The following is a 23,875-nucleotide window of genomic DNA, read 5'->3' as shown; positions in this document are numbered from 1 at the left end:
AGATACAGGAACTTTAGGATAGGATATTTATAATTTATTTGTTAGAATGAAAATGTAAAAACTAAATAATGTGCATGTTAAACACTGCAGTACAATTATTATTTCTATTAGAATATAGCGTATTTGTTTTAATTTTCGTTGATGAAACAACACGCTATTTGACCTAAGATTTTAGCACGCGCCGCTAGTAAGCTGGAAGTTGGATTACACCTTTTAAGCTGTACGTTATGTACAGTAATTATGTATCGTGTTATGTATAGGCAACACATTCAATACGATTGTATGTTCAATGAGCTACGTTCACTCGTTTATGTGATGTAATTAACGGGTATATATTTTATTTACAATTTCGCTGAAAACCAGTTTCTAAGATGTAATAGTAATTTTACAATGTGATCAACGATCTGTGTGAAGATAACTTACCAGATTCGATCCGGCTATAAGTCAGGGAAAACAGAAGGAAAGCGGAAATTCCAAAGTTTTAGCATGTAATACATATAGTTTGAGAAAGATTATGCATTACAAAATTAATTAAGGGGAGTTCATTGCGAACTGTCACTAATATGGTTGCAATTTTGCTATTGACGCGCTCTTATTAAATGGAATTTTGAGCGTTGATAATTTTTACGGCTTAGTGTAGCATAATCTGAGCTGTAACTCGTTTGGTGATAATTGCATTCTATAAATTCACACGCAGGTTGATATCTAAATTCTATTAATGTATCATTTTCACTCTGATTGTCTGTCTATCTATCTATCTATCTTTCTTTCTGTATATCTATCTTTCTCTCTACCTATCAATCTATCTTTCTTTCTGTATATCTATCTATCTCTATCTATCAATCTATCTTTCTTTCTGTATATCTATCTGTCTATCTCTCTATCCTTCTTTCTGTTTATCTGTCCATCTACCTATATATCTATCTTTCTTTCTCTCTATCTTTCTGTTTATCTGTCCATCTGTCTGTCTATCCATCTATCTATCTATTTTTCTGTATATCTGCCTCTCTATCTTTCTGTATATCTATATATCTATTTTTCTGTATATCTATCTATCTATTTTCTGTATATCTATCCATCTATCTATTTATCTATCTGTATATCTGTCTATCTATCTATTTTCTGTATATTTATCTACCTTTCTGTATATCTGTTGATCTACCTTTCTGTATATCTATCGATTTATACATCTATTTATCTATCTGTCTACTAGTTGAGCAACGATTTAAAGCAGAAAGAGAGATGCACTGATGACAATGTTATCTCAGTAATAATTCACTGGTAGGTAGGACTCTGCAATACAGTATTACAGTGGTACATTTGCAGACGGAATGGTACGTTAGTTTAAAAGACATTTACCCCCTTCATGTATTCTGTCGGGAAAGTTGTTTTTATGTTATACATTTTCCTGTTTGACAACTTTTGAAATAGAGAGAGACACCGAGTGACACAGTGTGAGGTATCAGTTTTCTGTATAATACTGTATGAAACTCTCAGCCACGGTGGCAGACGCACGATTCATGGCTAATTTTGACCTTTAATCAAATCAAAACTACTTAGGCTAGAGGGCTGCAATTTGGTATGTTTGGTGATTGGAAGGTGGATGATCAACGTACCAATTTGCAGCCCTCCAGGCTCGGTAGTTCTGAAGATTTGAGGGCGGACGGACAGACAAAGCCATCTCAGTTTTTCTTTATTTTTTACAGAAAACTAAAAAATGTCATTGAATGACATAGGACAAACGGTCCATTTTGATAACAGTTATGTATCCTGAGAAAATGTTTCTAAACGTTAAGGAACCAGAATGAATTTTCCTTGTGAATGTGGCTGTCTTAATGGTCGTTTCATGATCCCCAGAAACTCACTCAAATCTCTCGGAATCCAGGCGGATCTGACGAGTGAACGACACTACATCACAGTGCCCAGGTCAAAACCTGATCAAATTTTATGCGGAAACATTTTAAAACTTCATGAAACAAAGTGATTTTGCTTGTGGATGAAAGTGGGTGAGATTCTCCTTTCAGTCGTTATTTTATACGTAGTGAACCCTGCGGGGGAGTAGTGCCGTCATTGCACCTCACGAGGTGCACTGTAAGCAGGACTAAAGCTTCTTTGCATCGTCCCTTCGGCCCATAGCTGCAACCTCTTTCATTCTTTTAACCGTGCCTCCATTCATATCGTCTTTCTTCCATCTTGCTATCCGCCCTCTCCTAACCGTTATTTTATAGTGCATCTGCTTTGAGGTTTGCCTCCTGTTACACCTTCTAAACTTCAATTTCCTTTCCAGCGCTGAATAACCTCATAGGTCCCAAAGCTTGGCCTAAACTCTATATTCCATTCCATTCCAATCCATTCCATACGTAGTGAAAGATTGCCGACCTTGGAGAGAACACACAGCGATTTTACGAGCGAACAACACTGAATAGAAAACCATTTCAGTGTCTATTTTGGATCTGGTAAACTCACTCTTTAAGACTTTTGAGATTTACCCGGTAAATGATTCCGCGTGACGTCATCCTCTCACGGCCATTTGCCAGCCTGCTAAAACGTTCTAAACTGAGGAACCGAAAATGATTTTGCCGCTGAATGACAATAGGGCGAGTTGCTCGGTTCGGCGGAAGTGTTAATCATTACCCTGATGCATATATTTGCTTGCGTTAAAAGCGTGATCATACCCAGGCATATTAATGCAGTGGTTATTAGCATATGCTGTGAGGAATGGGAGTAGTACGCTGGAATGGAAGGACCGGATTGGGGGGAGAGAGAGAGAGAGATTGAGAGAGTTAGGAGAGAGAGAGGAGAGAGAGAGAGAGAGAGAGAGAGAGAGAGATGGTATGAAAAGTGTTTGGGGAAGGAAAGAGAGGGAGAGAGAGAGAGACAGACAGAGAGAGAGAGATAAATAGGAATTGGTATGAAAAGCGTTGAGAAAGGAAAGAGGAATATGGAGAGAAAGAGAGAGAGAGAGAGATAGGAACTGAGTATGTTTTAGGAAACGATGGTAGTAAATATGTATAGGGAAAGGGATATATATATATATATATATATATATATATATATATATATATATACTATATATATAGAGAGAGAGAGAGAGAGAGAGAGAGAGAGAGAGAGAGAGAGAGAGAGAGAGAGAAATAGGAACTGGTATGAAAAGAGTTTGGGAAAGGAAAGAGGAATATGGAGAGAGAGAGAGAGAGAGAGAGAGAGAGAGAGAGAGAGAGAGATAGGAACTGCTATGGAAAGTGTTTGGGAAAGGAGAGAGAGAGAGAGAGAGAGAGAGAGAGAGAGAGAGAGAGAGAGCCCTGTACTGACTTATGTTTTGAAAGAGAAATATGGATTTCATTCAATATCACTTTGACGCCATATCACATACAGAACAGAGGTATAAATTCGTAAATGAATAAATAGATGTATCCTTTAGTAAACCATGACAGAGAGAGAGAGAGAGAGAGAGAGAGAGGAGGAGGAAAATAGATGTACAGACGGAGAGGCGACCCTCAACAGTCGACTCACAATACTTGTAGAATTGCGCTTTTCCAACTAGTGCGACAGATCATAAATTAAGAGAAGTGATCCTTAACCGGGGATGGCTCCAACGAAATAACGAAGCTAGGGTCGCTACCAGTTTCCTACTTTAACAGTTATTCGTAAATAAATTCCCCACGCGAAAAAAAAGTACTTCCAATGCACTAGCATACTCGGAAGGCTCATTAGCAGCATATCGAACTCCCTTATAAACACTATCACCTTATCGTCTAATACTATAACAGGCGATGTTGACTGCCTGCATTCCTTGTCGTACTAATATAATATATATATATATATATATATATATATATACTAATATATATATATTAAAGATATATATATAGATATATAATATATATATATATATATATAATATATATATATATATATATATATATATATATATATATATATACTAAAGGCTGCAAATTACGTAACGTCCTTTAAAACGTGTTTGTGGAAACGGTATATAAAATTGATGTGACCAGAGTAAGAAAGCTAGAACTTAAAGACCGAAATTATTATTACTATTACTAGAATACAGAAACTAGTGCTACTATCACTAAAACAAAGAAGCTATAGTAGATTCACATGAACCGTGCATCTGATGTCTAGGTCAGTCCATTACGACGCTCCTGATTGGCTGTTGATAAGCCAATCACAGGGCTGGAAACTCTGTCTCTCTCGAGAGTTCACACAGGCAGGATGTATGTTCCACCTCTCCTAAGAGATAGTGTTGAAAGACGTATCCCCCAGGAGAGGTGGAACATACATCTTGCCTATGTGAACTTTCGAGAGAGACCGAGAGTTTCCAGCCCTGTGATTGGCTTATCAATAGCCAATCAGGAGCGTCGTAAGGGACTGACTGGCCTAAACATGAAAGGCACGGTTGATGTGAATCTACTTTAGTACTGCTAGTTTTGAAGCATCGTAACTGAGTAAGAGTTTATGTAGGCAGAAATAAAGGATATTGGCAGGTTTACTTATTATATGAATTTATATATATGTATATATATATATATATACTATATATATATATATATATATATATATACAATATACACATACATACATATGTACATATACAATGAAAACCTGACAGTATCCTATATTTCTGCCTACATAAACACTTATTCTGGCCGCATCAATTATATATATATATATATATATATATATATATATATATATATATATATTATATTATATATAGTTCCATCTTGCTTAATACAATCGGATACTTATTGTGGGAATTAATATATTTCATGGTGCGTCCTGCTTCGCGTTTTATACCGCAGTGAATTGAATTCGCTTCTAGGAACTGGAAAGGGAAGATTACATTCTCTCCCATAAAACCCTCACGTCACATTGGACGTGAATATTTCACTCTCGTGGGTCGACAGAGACACTTTCCATCGGGAATTATTGTGGAGACAGGCAGACTCCACCTCATCCAGAAGTCTGGATGACCTGGAAGACAGGAAATGCCATTTAAACGGGACAAAAAGGCGTTTTTGCCCGTCTCTGGATTACCTTTTCTATTTCTGATCGTCGTAATGATTTTATGGAAAATAAAAACATTGTCTTATTACTATAAAGCTTTTTTTTTTATTAATCTTTTTAATCAGTTGTCAGTTTCGTCCGTTCTGAAAGCTCTGTCATTTAATTCACGGTAAATATAAATAGTTACGTTTTTGATAATGGTTAATCAAGTTCTATGCGTCATAGCCAGTATAGAGACAGGTATAGGACTAGCAGACTCACATTAGAAACACTTTCATATATTAGAATGCTTCACACGTTCTAAAAATCTACGAAATAAAAGCACGTTTCATTTTTAAAACCAATAAAATCCTAGCGTTCGAGTATTCTCCTCTACACATGCACGATAGCTCAGATTTACTTCCAGATGAACGATAACGTATGCGCCCCACGAGCATCCGTGATTGTAATTTGTAGTTTTCCCAAATCTTTGTCACAGCTAACTTATGGCTCAGAAGGGCGTGAGAGGGTGGATAAAATACTTCAATTCGTTTGCAATGGCCGCCGTAAATCACCGAGAACTTATTATTATTCAGAATTTATATTATTGGAGATATATATCGCTTGGGAATCGGCGCATTCTGTCATGCCACAATTCATGGCTCGGCGCGTTCGTTTCGTCATCTTTGATTCATCCTCAGATGTTCGTGTTCATATCAGTTGGTGGTGTAGCATTTCTCTCTCTCTCTCTCTCTCTCTCTCTTTTAGCCTGCTATCACTTTTATACATATACTGCGATGTAATCGAAGTTAGTTTAACATATATATATGATATGGTTGGCCTATATATATATATATATATATATTGTATATATATATATATATATATATATATATATATATATATATATATATATATATATATGTATATATATATATATATATATATATGATATATATATATATATATATATATTATGCCTTTTATACTTGCGGCATATCCTGTTTTAACAGAAGGATTTATTTACACACACACACACACACACACACACACATATATATATATATATATATGTATATAGCCTATATATATGTGTGTATATATATGTATGTATATATGTATATATATGTGTATATATATATATATATATATATATATACTATATATATATAATGTATGCGTGTGCATGTATGTGTATAAATGTGTAAAAGTATTAAAGCAACGTAACGTGTTGAAGAGAAGACAAAGCCATCCTTTGTGCGAAATTGTCATAAAACACACTCCAGCGAAATTAGTCCTGGAGGAAAAAAAACCCACAAGATACAAGATTAAGTGGAAGCGGAAAAAAAGCTTGAAAACAAACACCAATTGAGAGAGAGAGAGAGAGAGAGAGAGAGAGAGAGAGAGAACAGGTGCGTAAAACTGCATTCCTAGGAATCTGATTCCAGTGCGACACGATTCCCGGAAAAGCAGGAAGACAACGATAATGTAAAAGAGGGCGAGAACGAACGCAAATTAGGGATAATAAGAGCGAAGAACGAAAGGAGTAAATTTGCTGTCGTTTATTTTCAGATGTTTTCTTTTAGGTAAAGGAGGGGAAGTAGTCTAAAGAGAGACAGAGAGAGAGAAAAAAAAACACATTTTTTTTTATACGAAGCAGGGATAACCACCTCCCCCCTTTTTTTCCGTCGTGTTGAAATGTGGCTGTAGAAGTGATTTCACAGTGAGGGAGATAGGTTGCGGGGAGAGAGAGAGAGAGAGAGAGAGAGAGAGAGAGAGAGAGAGAGAGAAAGAAGAACTACGAAATAGAAAACAGCGAGGCAGGCAGACAGACAGGCAAACGGAGAGAGAGAGAGTGGATAATATGGGTTGTACTGCAGATATGAAAAGTAAAATATACTGCAACTTGCAAAAATTAATATCTACTATTTGTAGAAATACATGAGAATCTTTTCTTATTGTGTTAAATACGAATGTCAGAAGTCATAGTTACAATGCATAATCGTGCGTGCATGAATACGCGAAGCCTAATATATCCACAAGGAAAAAAAACCATAGGGAGGTAATGCCGTCAGGGCTCCTCATGTGGTGCACTGTAGGTATTACTTAAGGTTCCTTGCAGCGTGCCTTTCATTCCTTTTACTGTACCTCCTTTCATATTCTCTTTCTTCCGTCTTACTTTCCACCCTCTCCTATCAATCTATTCTTAGTGCAACTGCTTTGAGGTTTTTCCTCCTGTTACACCTTTCAAGCCTTTACCTTCAGTTTCCGTTTCAGCGCTGAATGACTTCATAGGTCCCAGCGATTGGCCTTCGGCCTAAACTCTATATTCAGTTCAGTTCCACGTGTAAAATTTTTTTATTTTCCTCTGTCGTATCACTGACTGCCACAATTTAATACCCAGAATTTATTTTGTAAGGAATGTGCCATTTTTCATGGAATACGTAAAGTTGAAACGCAGAGAACAATACTGCTCCCAATCCTCTTGAATGATGAAGGGTTGAGAATCCCGGGAACACGGAATGAGGCAGGGATTCCCAATGATGCCTGGAACTAATTGCAGGCTGTCTTAGTAGTCGACGTTCGGTTGACTTACGCTGGTTGGTTCTAACCACGAGAAGCTCTGGTTACACACACACACACACACACATATATATATATATGTATATATATGTGTGTGTGTTTACACATGCACACACAAAACACACATATATATATTTATATATAATTATAAGTTTATATTATATTATATATAATATATATATGGATATTATATATAATATATATATATATATATATATATATATATATAATATATATGTGTGTGTGTAGTGCATATATATATATATCTAATATATATATATAGATATATATATATATCCATATATATATATATATAATATGTGTGGTGTGTGTGTGTGTGTATATATATATATATAATAATTATTATATATAGATATTATATATATATATATATATATATATATATAGATATATATATATATATATATGGCATTGCTACTACTCACTACTAATACTACTACTACTACTACTACAACTTTAATAATGATGATAGTAATAATAATATATCATATATATATATATATCATATATATATATAGGCATATCTACTATACTACTACTACTACTACTACTACTACAACTAATAATGATGATAGTAATAATAATAATAAAAATAATAATAATAATAAAGAAACTGATTTGAAGATGATAAGAGTTAAGCTGTGCAATACCTTTGATATTAACATGTTGAATCGAATGACAGGAAACAATTTTCTTTCCAGGCAGCAGCGAGAAAAGTCCGTGGAAATCCAAGTCGAAGACACAACTTGGATGAGAAGTTTTCCCCTGAACTTCAGAGTTAAATGACTTCACGTCAGTTATTGTATGTTTTATTATTATTATAATTTTCCCTGCATGAAGATAATATGCTACGCCGCTTGGGGCTATTTTTCCTAGTGTTACAGAATCTTTGTAGCAAGACTAGGTTTTGCATTACATGCGATTGGAAAGTAATGGAAATAAAATAAGGTTTAATCGGAAGAGGCGGTGGCGTTGACATATATATATATATATATATATATATATATATATATATATATATATATATATACATATATATACATATATATATATATGTGTGTATATATATATTATATATATATATATATATATAATATATATAATATAAAGACAAACATCTGTAATTTTAATTGTAATCAGCATTTGGTTCGACTTGTAAATATATATATATATATATATATATATATATATATATATATATATATATATATATTTAGAAGAGCAGTTATGAAGCCCTAAACGAAAGACCAGAAAATGACACACTATTCAAGACCTTGGTTAAAAAGACCCTTGATGAACCGATTATGAATCCCTTGGTCAAAACCGTGATGATGGACCCAGTATCGATCCCTTAACTGAGCCCCTTCATAGACCCCTGTATCGATCCCTTGATTATGACCCTGGTAAGCCCTTAATCAAGGCCCTCCGTGAGAAAATACAAAGGAGAAGAAATGAGTCTTAGGGGTAGAATGGTAGGAACTATAGTAGATTCACTTCAACTGTGCATCTGATGTCTAGGCCAGTCCCTTACGACGCACCTGATGGGCTGTTGATAAGCCAGTCACAGGGCTAGAAACTCTCAGTCTCTCTCGAGAGATCACATAGGTAGGATGTATGTTCCACCTCTTCTGAGGGATACATTTGAAAGACGTAGCCCTCAGGAGACGTGGAACATTGATCCTACCCATGTGAACTCTCGAGAGAGACTGAGAGTTTCCACCCCTGCTATTGGCTTATCAACAGCCCATCAGGAGCGTCTTAAGGGACTGGCTTAGACATCAAATGAACGGTTGATGTGAATCTATTATAGGAAAGAAAGAAAGAACATTGTTATATTTGTTTAGTTAATGCCTAGAGAAGTAGACTCATGAGGCTGTCTAATATTACCGCTCTTAGGAGTCTAGTGCCGTCAGTGTATGTGGTTCGGATCCCACAATAAGCTGCAGGTCCCGTTGCCAGGTAGGCAATTGGTTCCTAGCCACGTCAAAATATCCCATCCTTCTGGCCAGCCCAAGGAGAGCTGTTAATCAGCTCAGTGGTCTGGTTAAACTAATATATACTTAAACTCATGCGGTGCATGTAGGCATTTACTTGAGGTTCTTTGCAGCTCGACCCTCGGCCCCTAGCTGCAACCCCCTTTCATTCCGTTTGCTGTACCTCCGTTCATATTCTCTTTCTTCCATCTTACTGCCTACCCTCTCCTAACAATTAATTCATAGTGCAACTGCTTTGAGGTTTTCCTCCTGTTACACCTTCCAGACCTTTTCACTGTCAATTTCCGTTTCAGCGTTGAGTGGCCTTGGATGCCCCAGTGCTTGGCATTATGCCTAAAATCTATAAATCAGTCAATCTTCGAACGCCCCGGGATCAGGGACTCTGTGGATTAAAATTAATTAGAAGTTCAGTGATGACACATTCCTGCCCCTTTGGTGTTTCTGGGCCCCTTTGTTGATCAGCTTTCAAAACTGAGACAAAGTTTATCTTAGTTTAACCAGACCACTGAGCTGATTAACAGCTCTCCTAGGGATGGCGGCCCGAAGGATTAGATCTTTTTACGTGGCTAGGAACCAACTGGTTACCTAGCTACGTCCGGGACCTATGGCTTATTGTGGGATCCGAACCACATTATAACGAGAAATAAATTTCTATTTACCAGAAATAAATTCCTCTGATTCCACGTTGGCAGAGGAGGGGAATCGAACTCGGACTACCAAATCGGTAGGCGAGCACGTAAACCACTCGTCCAACGAACAACTCAACACTGATACAAAATTTCGAATTTCAACCACCACTTTCGATAAGATGAAAACTAAACGTCATATTATTTGTCTAAACCAGCTACAACACAGATCGCTTCACAACCCTACATATTGCTGCCATTACTCTTTAAAGTTGTTCAACTTCTCTAACGGCTGCAGCGAAGTATAAGGAATAAAGCAAGTTTTGCTTGCTTCATTACGTGAAGTAAAGACGATTTGGCAACTTTTCTTAATCGAAAACATTCGAAAGTAAAGTAATATAACACCGGACTTCAAATAATGCGTCATTTATTTTATAGTATCACTGATTATGTATTAAAATGACATGACTACCTCTGTTGTAAGGCGATTTCATTGTAGCCGGATAAAGACGTATTCAAACTGATCCTTGGCAACTGATTCCTAAGCGGAAGATTTTATGGATGAGAGCATCGAAAAGCCTCTATAGACGTTTCCATGGCAACCGTCAGGTGTTTTTATGCCGCAAATGGGAATCTATACAGTTGAGCATAGGTTTGTGTTTTTTGTATATATCTATTCGTTCGCTTCGGTATTTTCAATGTTTTTATTGTTCTCCCATATCTTTATGTATCATAAACTGTTAATAACGGTAGTCTGATAAAAGAGTGAATAAAGAACGTCTCCCCAAGATGAAATGACATATTCTGATAAGATTTACCACAAGATGGTCAATGGATGACTTAATTGTAAAAGCATTTAATTAGCCAAAAAAAAGCGACTTGCAAGTATAGCAGATTCAATTAAGGACGAGGGAAAGATAAATTACGTAAAGTGATTACAGTACTCCACTTTCTAGATATGTCAAACAGCTTTATTGTATTTCAAGAAAGTGGAGATTTTTTTGTGGGGTTTGAAATACAGCCTGAAGGGATCAGGGATTAGGGATCTATCAGTGGCATCTCTCTCTCTCTCTCTCTCTCTCTCTCTCTCTCTCTCTCTCTCTCTCTCTCTCTCTAAGGATTGCCGCAGGTTCTAGTAATACGCATTGGGGTTATGTGTCAAAAAACATCAGGCAATCATCAAAGATCACCCATCCAACCACCGACCGCTGCATCTACCGACACCGATTTCTTGATTCCCGTCACATTTTCATTCTTTCTATTCGCTTCCTTTACTCTTATGTTTTTCCCCCTATTGTCTCGTCCTTTCTTTCTTTCTTCCATCTTTGATTCGTCCTTCTATCCTCCTTCTCTTCCTTTCTTACAACTTTGTTTCTTCCTCCTTCTGTTCTTTCTTGCTTCCAACTTTGTTTCGTCCTCCTTCTATTCTTCCTTTCTTCCATCTTTGTCTTCCTTTCTTCCATCTCTGTCTTCCTTTCTTCCATCTTTGTTTCGTCCTCCTTATGTTCTTCCTTTCTTACCTCTTTGTTTCGTCCTCCTTCTATTCTTCCTTTCTACCATCTTTGTCTTCCTTTCTTCCATCTTTGTTTCGTCCTCCTTCTGTTCTTCCTTTCTGCCATCTTTGTTTCGTCCTCCTTCTATTCTTCCTTTCTTCCATCTTTGTTTCGTCCTCCTTCTGTTCTTCCTTTCTTCCATCTTTGTTTCGTCCTATTCTTCCTTTCTTCCATCTTGTCTTCCTTTCTTCCATCTTTGTCTTCCTTTCTTCCATCTTTGTTTCGTCCTCCTTCTGTTCTTCCTTTCTTCCATCTTTGTTTCGTCCTCCTTCTGTTCTTCCTTTCTTCCATCTTTGTTTCGTCCTCCTTCTATTCTTCCTTTCTTCCATCTTTGTTTCGTCCTCCTTCTATTCTTCCTTTCTTCCATCTTTGTTTCGTCCTATTCTTCCTTTCTTCCATCTTGTCTTCCTTTCTTCCATCTTTGTTTCGTCCTCCTTCTGTTCGTCCTTTCTGCCATCTCCTCTTCCCTGTCCGAACAGACACCAACACAACGACACCTTTAGGCTTTGGGTAACAGATGCCTATCTGTATAGATGGCGGCGCAAGTGGAAATATTTTGGCAGCGTTCAAAACTGTCCAAAGAGCTATAAAAGGCTGAGGTGTACACCCGCTCTGGGACACTTTGCTGTGGGGGGGGGGGGGGGGGGGGGAGGTTTTGGGAGAGAGAGAGGTGGGGGGGGGGGCGTGGGGGGTCTCGAGAGGGGAGGGGGAGGGGGAGGCGGGGGCGGGGGCGGTTATCTCCCCGAGGCTCTTGGGGAAAAGTGAAAAAGAAAAAAAAAGGCGCTGGGATTGTCCAAGGAAAGGGAAAAAGAAAGCAGAGAGAAGGGAAAAAACAGAGGGCTGGGAAAGAGGGAGAATATGGTATTTGGATTGTAAAGAAAGGGGACAATAGAATTATATATATATATATATATATATATATATATATATATATATATATATGTATGTATATGTGTGTGTGTGTGTATTTGCTACCCTCTGCACAGTATGTCTGGAAGAACAAGAGCATGCATATGCCACAATCCGAGGAAAAAGGATATCTATGGGTTTGCACTAAGTCACTGAACCAATGCCCAAAGAAGTACTAGCAAAAGAGTGTCAGAGGAAAAAGGATATCTATAGGTTTGCATCAAGTCACTGAAGCAATGCCCAAAGAAGTACTAGCAAAAGAGTGTCAGAGGAAAAAGGGTATATATGGGTTTGCACTAAGTCACTGAAACAATGCCCAAAGAAGTACTATCAAAAAAGTGTCAGAGGAAAAAGGATATCTATGGGTTTGCACTAAGTCACCGAAGCAATGCCCAAAGAAGTACTAGCAAAAGAGTGTCAGAGGAAAAAGGATATCTATAGGTTTGCATCAAGTCACTGAAGCAATGCCCAAAGAACTACTAGCAAAAGAGTGTCAGAGGAAAAAGGATATCTATGGGTTTGCCATCAACCGTCCACTGAAGCAATGCCCAAAGAAGTACTAGCAAAGAGTGTCAGAGGAAAAAAGATATCTATAGGTTTGCATCAAGTCACTGAAGCAATGCCCAAAGAACTACTAGCAAAAGAGTGTCAGAGGAAAAAGGATATCTATGGGTTTGCATCAAGTCACTGAAGCAATGCCCAAAGAAGTACTAGCAAAAGAGTGTCAGAGGAAAAAAGATATCTATAGGTTTGCATCATGTCACTGAAGCAATGCCCAAAGAAGTACTAGCAAATGAGTGTCAGAGGAAAAAGGATATCTATGGGTTTGCATCAAGTCACTGAAGCAATGCCCAAAGAAGTACCAGCAAAAAAGTCAGAAATCTAATGAGGCCGAGATTAATCATGGACAAAAGTGGGAATCGGGCTTATAGAACAGAAAGCTTCCAGCGTAAAATGAATAAGCTGTACATGATGTGGAAATAAAAGAAATAAGTTCAAATGCACCGTTCAAGGATGTATTATAAGCCTTATGAAAGCTTGAGAAACCTATAAAAGCTACCCCCTATGCACTTATTTCATCATTCCAGGATGCGACTCACCACAGTCAACTGACCACCAGGTCCACATTCGCTACTTGGTCATACGGTTGCAGTAGATTTTAAAACCATACCTGAATCTGTGGTCTTTTGCTAAAGACTTTGCTGTTTTGTGAGATTATTTATTGACGTCTGTTTACGCATCTCTCTCTCTCTCTCTCTCTCTCTCTCTCTCTGTCAACATTTAATTCATCCTTTCACCTCCACATTCATCCCTCATCCCTTTACTTCGTCTCCTCTTCGAGTGTTCGCGAAATTCGCGAATGGTTCCTCTTCAGGAATCGTCTGCCGCCTCACTTCCCACGTCGAAATGTAAATATTACCCGGCTCTTCTTCTTCCTCTTCTTCTTCTTCACACTTTTTTTTGCCTCTCGAAATTACATGACCTGAGAGGAATGAAATGCCTTCATCAAGTTCCCTTTGCAAAGGATCTTTATGCGAGACACTTAGCTCGTCCTTGTTGGAAAACTTTCGAGGAGCACCGATGAGGTAGTTCTCTCTGGAGAGAGAGAGAGTCGGGTTCTGTTTGCCCTCCGTCTGTCAGGTAATCGCTCTCTCTCTCTCTCTCTCTCTCTCTCTCTCTCTCTCTCTCTCTCTCTCTGTAAACTGAACTAGTTTTGAGGTTAAATTTCCCATCTCTCTCTCTCTCTCTCTTCCTCTCGTCTCTCTGTCTCTGTAACTGAGCTTAGTTTTGCGGTTTAAATTTCCAAATTGTCCTCTTCTCTTCTTCTCTCTCTCTCTCTCTCTCTCTCTCTCTCTCTTTCCTCTCTCTCTCTCTCTCTACTGAACTAGTTTTAAGGAGAGATTTCTTTGCTTTCTCTCTCTCTCTCTCTCTCTCTCTCTCTCTCTCTCTCTCTCTCTCTCTCTCTAAGGTTTAAATGTTTCTTTTCTTGTTTAAAAAATGAATGTCATAAAAGAACAAGTTTTTTTTTGGAAAATTTAAGCAGTCTTCTATGTACTATTTTTGTGAGTCATAATTCTAACGTTAAAATAAACTGAGACACCTAACATCTCCGTTTAATTTTTATTGTATTTTAGGGATGAGATTGCAAGCCCCATCACCTTCCCTCGCTTTTGATTAAGGGGGCCTGGTTGTCGCTGACCCGACTTGTATAGTGGTTACCCATCCACACAATGGCCAACGCTGAAATTAATATTGCAAAAAAAAAAAAAAAAATTCATTTTTCTTGTTTCTAGATGTTTATTTAAAAATATTCATAAAATTTTTTCATGTGTAGACATATCTGATATTCCCACAGAAAAACATTATGAAAACTCATGTAGCCAGTTCTTTCTCATTAGGTGTACGTTCATTTCGTTCAGTATTTAATTATATATATATATATATATATATATATATATATATATATATGTATGTATATATATTTGTGTGTACGTATGTCTATACACACACACACACACACATATATATATATATATATATATATATATATATATATATATATATATATATATATATATATATATACATACATTCATACATACAAAGATACATACATACATACATACATACTACATACATACATACTTAAATTGCTCCTCCATTTGAACCCACTTTTAATGTTTTTTTTTTCTGAAGCCTCTCGTTTTCCAAACTTCTCAAGTAAACTTAGGCGGCAGGAGCTTTCTGGCGCAACGATACATGACCAACTACTTCAAAATGCTCGTTTCCTCCGACGCTTGGCGGTGGTTCCTGATGCATATTCATTCGGACGGAGTCTCTCTCTCTCTCTCTCTCCTCTCTCTCTCTTCTCTCTCTCTCTCTCTCTCTCTCTCTCTCTCACTAAAGTTACTGGATAAACACATGTAACGTGCAGATATACGACAAGCATTAATATGTAATATATATAATTCTCTCTCTCTCTCTCTCTCTCTCTCTCTCTCTCTCGATTGCTTTCTGACACTTTCACTCTTCTTCATCCGAACTTCTTCACATACAAAATATGTGACACGTGGAATAAACTGCCACCAGAAAGAAGTTTTAAACAGTAACAGAGTGGAAGATTTTAAAAGAAAGCTAGACAAAATCATTAGGACACTGTGAATGAACATTAAATCCTGCTCCTACAGATAAGTGAGCACACGATGTCTCCTCTTATCTCATCTTAGCATGGACTGATAAGTCTTTGAGACATCCTAATCCTTGTAACTCCTCAGCTGCGGAACTTCTTTAACTTTTTCTAGCTTCATGTTGCATCTCCTTCGCTTGTGAACAAAACCACCTTCAGATTAGGCTTAGATGATTGTATGAATGTTATTCACCGGTCTGTTGAAACTACTGCTAATAATAATAATAATAATAATAATAATATTTTTTATTAAAAGTAATTGCTGCCTCAGCTGCATTAATTTTATGTAGGTTCTCTATTTTCCTAGTTAAGATTTATGATTAATAATAATATTTTTAGTCACTGAAACCTCTTTTTCCAAGTTTTCTACCGGCTTCAGAGGTCTCTCAGCGCACACATAAACGAGAGAGAGAGAGAGAGAGAGAGAGAGAGAGATAGAGAGAGAGAGAGAAGAAGAGAGAGGAGAGAGAGAGAGAGAAGGAGATCCCCGTTCGTAGTGAACGCCAGCCACTAAGATGATTCCCGTCTCGAGCATCAGCGAGAAAAACAAGTTTCCAGTTTATAGCCATAAGTCCGCTCTGAGAGGCCTCGCTTCCTGTACATAAACGAGAAGAAGAAGAAGAAGACGACGAAGCCGTCTGTACTTCTCCGTAGGCATCATTCCACTACCCCGCCAGAGACGGCCGGGGGATTTCAAAGGAGTTCCTTCCCCTCTCCTTAATGGCCCAGTTATCGCCGTATTAATATCTCGTCCCAGACTGTTGTTCCGAAATTTCTTCGCGGTATTTGCCTAGCCATATCTCGGAGACACAGGAGCGCCATCCTGAGAGATTTGTGAAGGGCATGTTGGCTGGCTCCCGGGAGGGGGTTAGTAGTAGTTGTAGTAGTAGGTAGAGGAATTCGCCTCTGTAACGGCTCCTCGCGGTGTCGTCTCCTGGCTGGTTGGTTGCGTTCAGAAGCTGTTTTCGTCGTTAGGGGGTGAGAGACGGGTACGGAAGGACGCTAGGGGCTGCTGGGGGAGGGGGTGGGGGAGTTTTCATGATATGTTACGGCAGTTGTTCATCCCAAGCCCCTCCCCCCTTCCCCCCCCCCCACCTCCACCCCACTTAACGTTCTAAGCCCCAACCCCTTGTGTCAATGTTTATCCGCTTGAGTGACGATGGCTTCTGTGTCGCTTTTGCTTGTAGTGTGAACTCGTGTGTTCTCTCTCTCTCTCTCTCTCTCGATTAGAGGACATGAAAACTGGAAACTATTCCCATGTCACTCTACTTATAATATGCCAGTCTCTCTCTCTCTCTCTCTCTCTCTCTCTCTCTCTCTCTCTCTCTCTCTCATTCGAAGGAAATTGAATCCCTTGCTGTGGTGAGAGACAGTGATCAATTGCCATTGAAAAAAATTAATAGAATATCGAATTTTCTTTCCTTTCAACGTAAGTTTTAACTTAGGACTGACAACAATGTCATTAAATACAAAATTAAATAACTACATTGTTTGTTTGAATCTAAAAAAGAAAACATCGAAAAGTTCCTCCACCATTATTTGTTTAAATTTTTTTTCAAACATCGAAAAAATAAATCTGTCCACTAAGTTGAAAGATTTCCACTATCATTCCTCCATCTTTTTTTTTCTTTTAACCTTATCCCACTTATTCACGGTCTCATTTTTAAAATTTTCTATTCATTTCCATCATTCTGTGCGTCTTTATTCAACAGATGTTTCTTCTATCCTTTGTCCGCTTATTCGCATTCGTATTTCATTCGTGAAGTCTCGGTTGGATATTAACCATGAGCGCTTATTCAATCATCTCTTCTTATCTCTCTTTGTTCTCTTATTCGCAGATTCGGTTATTAACAGTTTTAATGAGAGGTCATCATTTGTGTTTGTTTCGTTCCTTCGTTTATTGGATTAGAACTTTTAGTCACTGATTTTCACCCATCGCGAAGCACATATATCTCACTTATTGATCTTCCTGACCTGGTATACAGGGTGTCCATAAAGTCCCAGTACCATTCTGAGCAATAAATACGTACGTGTTATGGTACTGGGGCTTTTTGGACACCCTGTATATCGCTTAGTTTTTTCTTCGTGATTATCTTTCTTATCTCCTCTGTGTATCTTCCACCTCTCTCTCTCTCTCTCTCTCTCTCTCTCTCTCTCTCTCTCTCTCTCTCTTTCCTTTTTACTGACTGCAAGCTGCTTCAGGGATAAAGAGCATGGTTTTTTCATGTATCTCTTGATTTTTTTTTATTAATTTTATTTGCAAGCCGTCATAGGAACAGAAAATGACAATTGAGATGACACTTTGTGTGTCCGTCCGCCCTCAGATCTTAAAATCTACCGAAGCCAGAGGGCTGCAAATTGGTACGTTGATCATCCACCCTCCAATCATCATGCACACCAAATTGCAGCCCTCTATCCTCAGTAGTTTTTTTTATTTTATATAAGGATAAAGTTAGCCATGCTCATGCGCCTGGCACTGCAACCTCACAGGCCACCACAGCCGGCTGAAAGTTTCATACAGCATTATACGCTGTGCAGAAAGCTCGGTTGTGCCGAGGAAACTTCAGCAACTCTGTAGATGGCGACAGCTGTGTTCTGATGAACTATATCGTGTCCTTGTGGTCACTTGAGATGTTCTGACCTCCGATTTTACTTTTGCGTAAATTTTTAGTTTTAGTATTTCGCTTTGTATCTCCTCCGTGAGTACCCTTGGTATTGCTGTCATTTCACTTGCGTATTATATATCTATATATATATATATATATATATATATTATATATATCCATATATACTGTTCCATTTTATATACTTTTGAATCGTTGCATGCCTTTATAGGAAGTGAAGCGATTTCATTTTCTATTGTTTTATACTTTTACACGCGTGCTGGAAGCTACTGGGACCGTTAAAGAATATCCATTCCAGCCTCTTACTTTGCTCGGAACTTCCAGTGCCTAACAATAAAGTAAAGTGGGAACCGACCTGGTTTAGACAAAAGGTCAAATCTCAACCCGGGAGAGGATTATAATTGCCAGCGAACACAGGAATACAAAGCATCCCTATTCCAGATTCCAGGAACGGAGAAAACTGCGTCAATTGAGAAATTAGCAAGGAAAGTTGAGTTACTCGAGTTACTCTCCATTGCTGGAACATGGCTCTGTCCCGTAAGCGGAATACCTGGAATGTTGAGTTACTCTAAATTGCTGGAACAAGGATCTGTCCCGTAAGTGGAATACCTGGAATGTTGAGTTACTCTAAATTGCTGGAATGTCTCGTCCGTATAGCGGAATACTGGGAATGTTGAGTTACTCAAATTGCTGATAGGTCTGTCCCGTATAACCGGAACCTGAATGTGAGTTACTCTAAATTGCTGGAACAAGGATCTGTCCCGTAAGCGGAATACCTGGAATGTTGAGCTTACTCTAAATTGCTGGAATATGGCTCTGTCCCGTATAAGCGGAATACCTGGAATGTTGTGTTACTCTTCATTGCTGGAACGAGGATCTGTCCCGTAAGCGGAATACTTAGAATGTTGAGTTACTCTAAATTGCTGGAACATGGCTCTGTCCCGTAAGCGGAATACCTGGAATGTTGAGTTACTCTTGACTGCTGGAACAAGGATCTGTCCCGTAAGCGGAGTACCTGGAATGTTGAGGTACTCTAAATTGTTGGAATATGCCTCTGTCCCGTAAGTAGAATACCTGGAATGAAAGATTCCACGCTGGAAGCTAGATGCTCCACAGAAGAAGAATACCAGGAAAGCCGTGTATATATTTCTATCTGTGTCTTTGCTGGAACTTGGATCGGTGGATAAGGAAGATTACCTGGAACAGAAAATTGTCTGGCGTTTTACTCTAAAGAGGTTTTATGGTATGAGAGAACTGAAATTTTTGACAGGTGTATGATTCTTCCGTACTTAAACCTTTATCATTCAAGAGTGGCGCGCCAGCTTTCATCTAATTCCTGGAATTAGATCGATGTAGAAGATAGATAGAAAAAGTTTTCTCATTTTATCTCCTGAAGGTTATATTTGTCATATAAGAATGGAAGTTCTATTTTCATTTTCTTCACTGAAGCTCCGGTTTTGTCTCAGAAGCATATCATTCTGATTGGAAGCTGGATCTCGGGATTATCCTACGATGAAATGAAAACGGAATGAAAATCAGAGTACTAAGAAACTTATTTTCATTTTGTTTTGTAACCTAGAATCTCTCTAGGAAGTATAGAATAAAGATATACTGTCGTTTTCTTCACTAAAATTTGAATCTGGTATAATATATATATATATATATATTATATATATATATATTATATATATATATATATCTAAATTAAGACTAATTTGTACTGACAATGGAATTTTTGTCTATGCATCTCTGTCTATATCAAGCAATATTTTTCTCTGCTTATCTATCTATCTCCCCGTCTATCTCTCTCTACCATCCTCCCCAAAATACCTCTCTCGATCAAGCCTTGCAAAAGACCGAAGTCGGGCATATTGTGATCGAATCAATCGGCTCTGGGGCTGCATAGCGCTAGACCCAAGCCCTGAATTTCATTTGGTGGGGTTGGGGGCGGGTGGAGGCGATTCCTTTCATGGCGGAAAATCATAGTTTTTGGACACAATAAACTCATTTTTTCCCCTTCCTTTCATCCCCTTGCGATCCGTCCTCTCTATTCCGGTCGGTTCAATCAAATTCTGTTGACAATAAATCTGGCGCCAAAATGGATCTATTTTCGTGGCGGGCGCCCGCGTATTTGGACAGACCGACCCCCCCCCCCCCCCCCCCCCCCCCCCCCTCCCCCCCCCCCCCCCCCCCCCCCCCCGCAGGATCATCAGAAGGCGTCGATCGACGATGATGGTGGTGATGATTCTGATGATGAGGAGGAGGAGGGTGGTTTGATTGTATGAAAGGGCTTCCTTCATTCGCTCTGCTTCCAGCTTCATTCATCCTGAAGTGAGGTCATTCACTAAGTTGCCAGCTTGATGTAAGCCTCATACATCCTGCCTGCTTTCAGCCTAATTCATCCTGAATAACACACCATTCATCTTGATGACAGCTTCTTTCAGAATGCTTGCAGCTTCGTGTGCCCTGCTTCCAGACTGACTTCTCTCGTTCTGAGCTTCCTCCTCCCTCTTGGTTTGTTTTTCTATTTGATAAATGAAATTGCTGTAGTTAGCTCACTGTATTTGTGTTTGTTACCTATCTATTGTTATCATATATATAGTTCTTGTTTGCTTACTTTTTATTTTTTTTCTCTTCTGGAGTTGTTTGGCATTGGGCATTGGGCATTTTATTCTGTCAAAACTTGCTTTGCAGCCCATTGCCTTTGAGCGTTGATTGAATAATAATAATAATAATAATAATAATAATAATAATAATAATAATAATAATAATAATAATAACCAGTACAAAAAGAGGCATAATTCAGTGGCAAAAGCCCTCCACTGGAGCGTGTGTAAGAAACAACAGCTACCTTGCAGTAATAAGTGATACGAGCGCCAACCTAAAGGAGTGATAGAAAACGATCAGGCAACGATCCTCTGGGACTATGGTATCAAAACAGATAGGGTGATACGTGCAAATTGACCAGACGTGACGTTGATTGACAAAATCAAGAAGAAAGTATCACTCATTGATGTCGCAATACCATGGGACACCAGAGTCGAAGAGAAAGAAAGAGAAAAAATGGATAAGTATCAAGACTTGAAAATAGAAATAAGAAGGATATGGGATATGCCAGTGGAAATTGTACCCATAATTATAGGAACACTAGGCACGATCCCAAGATCCTTGAAAAGGAATCTGGGAAAACTAGAGGCTGGAGTAGCTCCAGGACTCATGCAGAAGAGTATGCTCCTAGAAACAGCGCACATAGTAAGAAAAGTAATGGACTCCTAAGGAGGTAGGATGCAACCCGGAACCCCACACTATAAATACCACCCAATCGAAATGATGACTTTGTTAGCACGCCCCCCCCCCCCCCAAAAAAAAAAAAAAAAAAAGAAAATAATAATAAACAAATAAATAAACTAGACAAAATCATTGGACATTTGACATTTCACACGATGACTGCCTGACTGATTTTAGCTAAAAACTGGATTGACAATCGTGGAAACAATGAAAAAAATAATATTTGAAAATGAAATGAAAAACAGACTAGAAATGCAAGAAATGATTTCATATGGAAAACAATAAAAAATTTTATCGTGACAGTCACCGGTTTTCTTTCCTGGGCTACCAGATTTGGACTTTGCCATCTTCTGTTTTCCCTGGCTCCTATAACCTTGCCTCATTCTAGAGGCAGGCTGAAGGTCTTTCTCTTCCCTTCGCGTCAAACCCCTCTCTGCATTCTTGCCTTGCCAGTTCCAATGGTATCTACGCTAAGAAAATGCAATATATATTTTTTTAATTAAAGAGATATGACAAAGAAAAAAAAATAATGAACAAAAAAGTACGTCAGCAATTTCTACTTTTACAAAATACATTTCCAAACACTCTAATAGATCCGCGCTCACACTCAATTTCCGCGTGAAATGAGAAAAAATCGTGAAATATATTGCCCGCAAGAGTAATTACAATTTTAATTACGCTGAATGAAAACGATAGACACACTCGGGGCCTGTTGTGGGGTGTTGGTAGAGGGAGATGGGGATGGAATGGAAAGTACCCAGGTAATTTTTTTTTTTTTTTAATAATTGCACAAGCATAGGTTGTCCCTTGTCATATCTCAAAACAACCTTTGCTCTGTCGTTCAAGTAATTATTTCCAGAACTGTCTGCGTATAAGATGTTCCTGTAGGCTTCAACTTGGCAAACATTTTCAATTAATTCATACGATTATTTTATATGTTAAATAAAAAAAAACGATATGCAGTGGAGGTTTTGGCTCAGAGCAAGCATAATCCTATCATGCAAGTAATTATTTTTGTAAATGCATAAAGAATTATATCGTTTTTGGCATGTGAAAATCTTTTATTTTTTAAACATCTTGATAGTATTAGTTGTTGTCAATAATGAATGATTGAATAAATGAATAAATAAATTAGTAAAATGAAATTTTCCCTTAATATGTAGGAATAAAACCACAAACCTTGAGAAAAAATTAACCACGCGGTGGACTCTTTATAAAGCTGCTTACTGGAGAACCTCAAAAATAAACTCGGACGATGACGATGCAGTGGCATCATGGCATATTTTATCAGTTTGAAAAGTTGGCATGGACTTCAAGAGTCCCGCAGGCTGACTAAACTCCATCACAGCATTTCGTTTAGTATCTGAGAGGCTGTAAAGCAACGTTAAAACTCCATGCACCATTACTTAACCTTTTAGAACTTCCTTCGAGGTTCATGTGCATGTATTTTTTTTTTAAATTTTCATTCGGTTATTTTCTTCTCTCTGATTTTCTCCTTTACACATTCCATTCAACAGACACTTGCCTTTGCAAGTTAATAGCCTTCCAGGCTTCTGACAATTGTATGTTTGCATATTTTATAGTAATAATAACAATGATGGAGCGTGTTCAGTCAGACCTTTAAGCACTCGAACAGCCTAACAAGGGACCTCGAAGTCATTGCGCTGCTCAGTGAAGATCTAACTTATTCCTCGTCAGATAACTTTCTGTCAGTGTACTATGTACACGCACGACTTGGTTGCACGTCGCTGGGCCAATTTGACAATGCTATATAACCAGGCAGGCCTCTGCTTTACAGTGAGCTCTTTTCTAGTGATAGAAGACAAAGAACTTTCTTGGCTTTGGTGGTGCTGGATATAACCGTGAATTTGATGTGAGTTGCATTATAATATCATATCGCACGTTGATATTCAAATGAATATAGCCATTTGTCTGCAGTTATAGTCCGTTTTAATTCAATGAATGTCTCGACTCGTCAATAACAATTACCTGTAGTACATCAAAACAGCAGGGAATGAGTTTTGTTTCCTTTGAAGAAACACTTGAAATAATGCCAAAGTGAAAACTTGTATTTTTCATTTTA

At 38.1% G+C, this 23,875-nt stretch overlaps 1 protein-coding gene across 2 annotated transcripts in view; it reads left to right on the top strand.

Moving 5' to 3' along the window:
* The first annotated feature begins 8,332 nt into the window (after positions 1–8,332).
* LOC135202951 (A-kinase anchor protein 7-like) overlaps positions 8,333–23,875 on the top strand; it is a 47,497-nt gene continuing 31,954 nt past the window's right edge. Inside the window, exon 1 of one of the 2 annotated variants that reach the window (XM_064232450.1) lies at positions 8,333–8,413. The gene's annotated coding sequence lies outside the window, so the exon portion shown is untranslated. Of the gene's footprint in view, positions 8,414–23,510; positions 23,666–23,875 lie in introns of those variants that run through there. The other variant, XM_064232448.1, reaches the window with a different exon arrangement.

Source organism: Macrobrachium nipponense, chromosome 33, assembly GCF_015104395.2.
Source record: "Macrobrachium nipponense isolate FS-2020 chromosome 33, ASM1510439v2, whole genome shotgun sequence".
NCBI classification, from domain to species: domain Eukaryota; kingdom Metazoa; phylum Arthropoda; class Malacostraca; order Decapoda; family Palaemonidae; genus Macrobrachium; species Macrobrachium nipponense.
The sequence above is the reverse complement of the archived record's forward strand: the minus strand, read 5'-3'. Positions and strand labels throughout refer to the sequence as shown.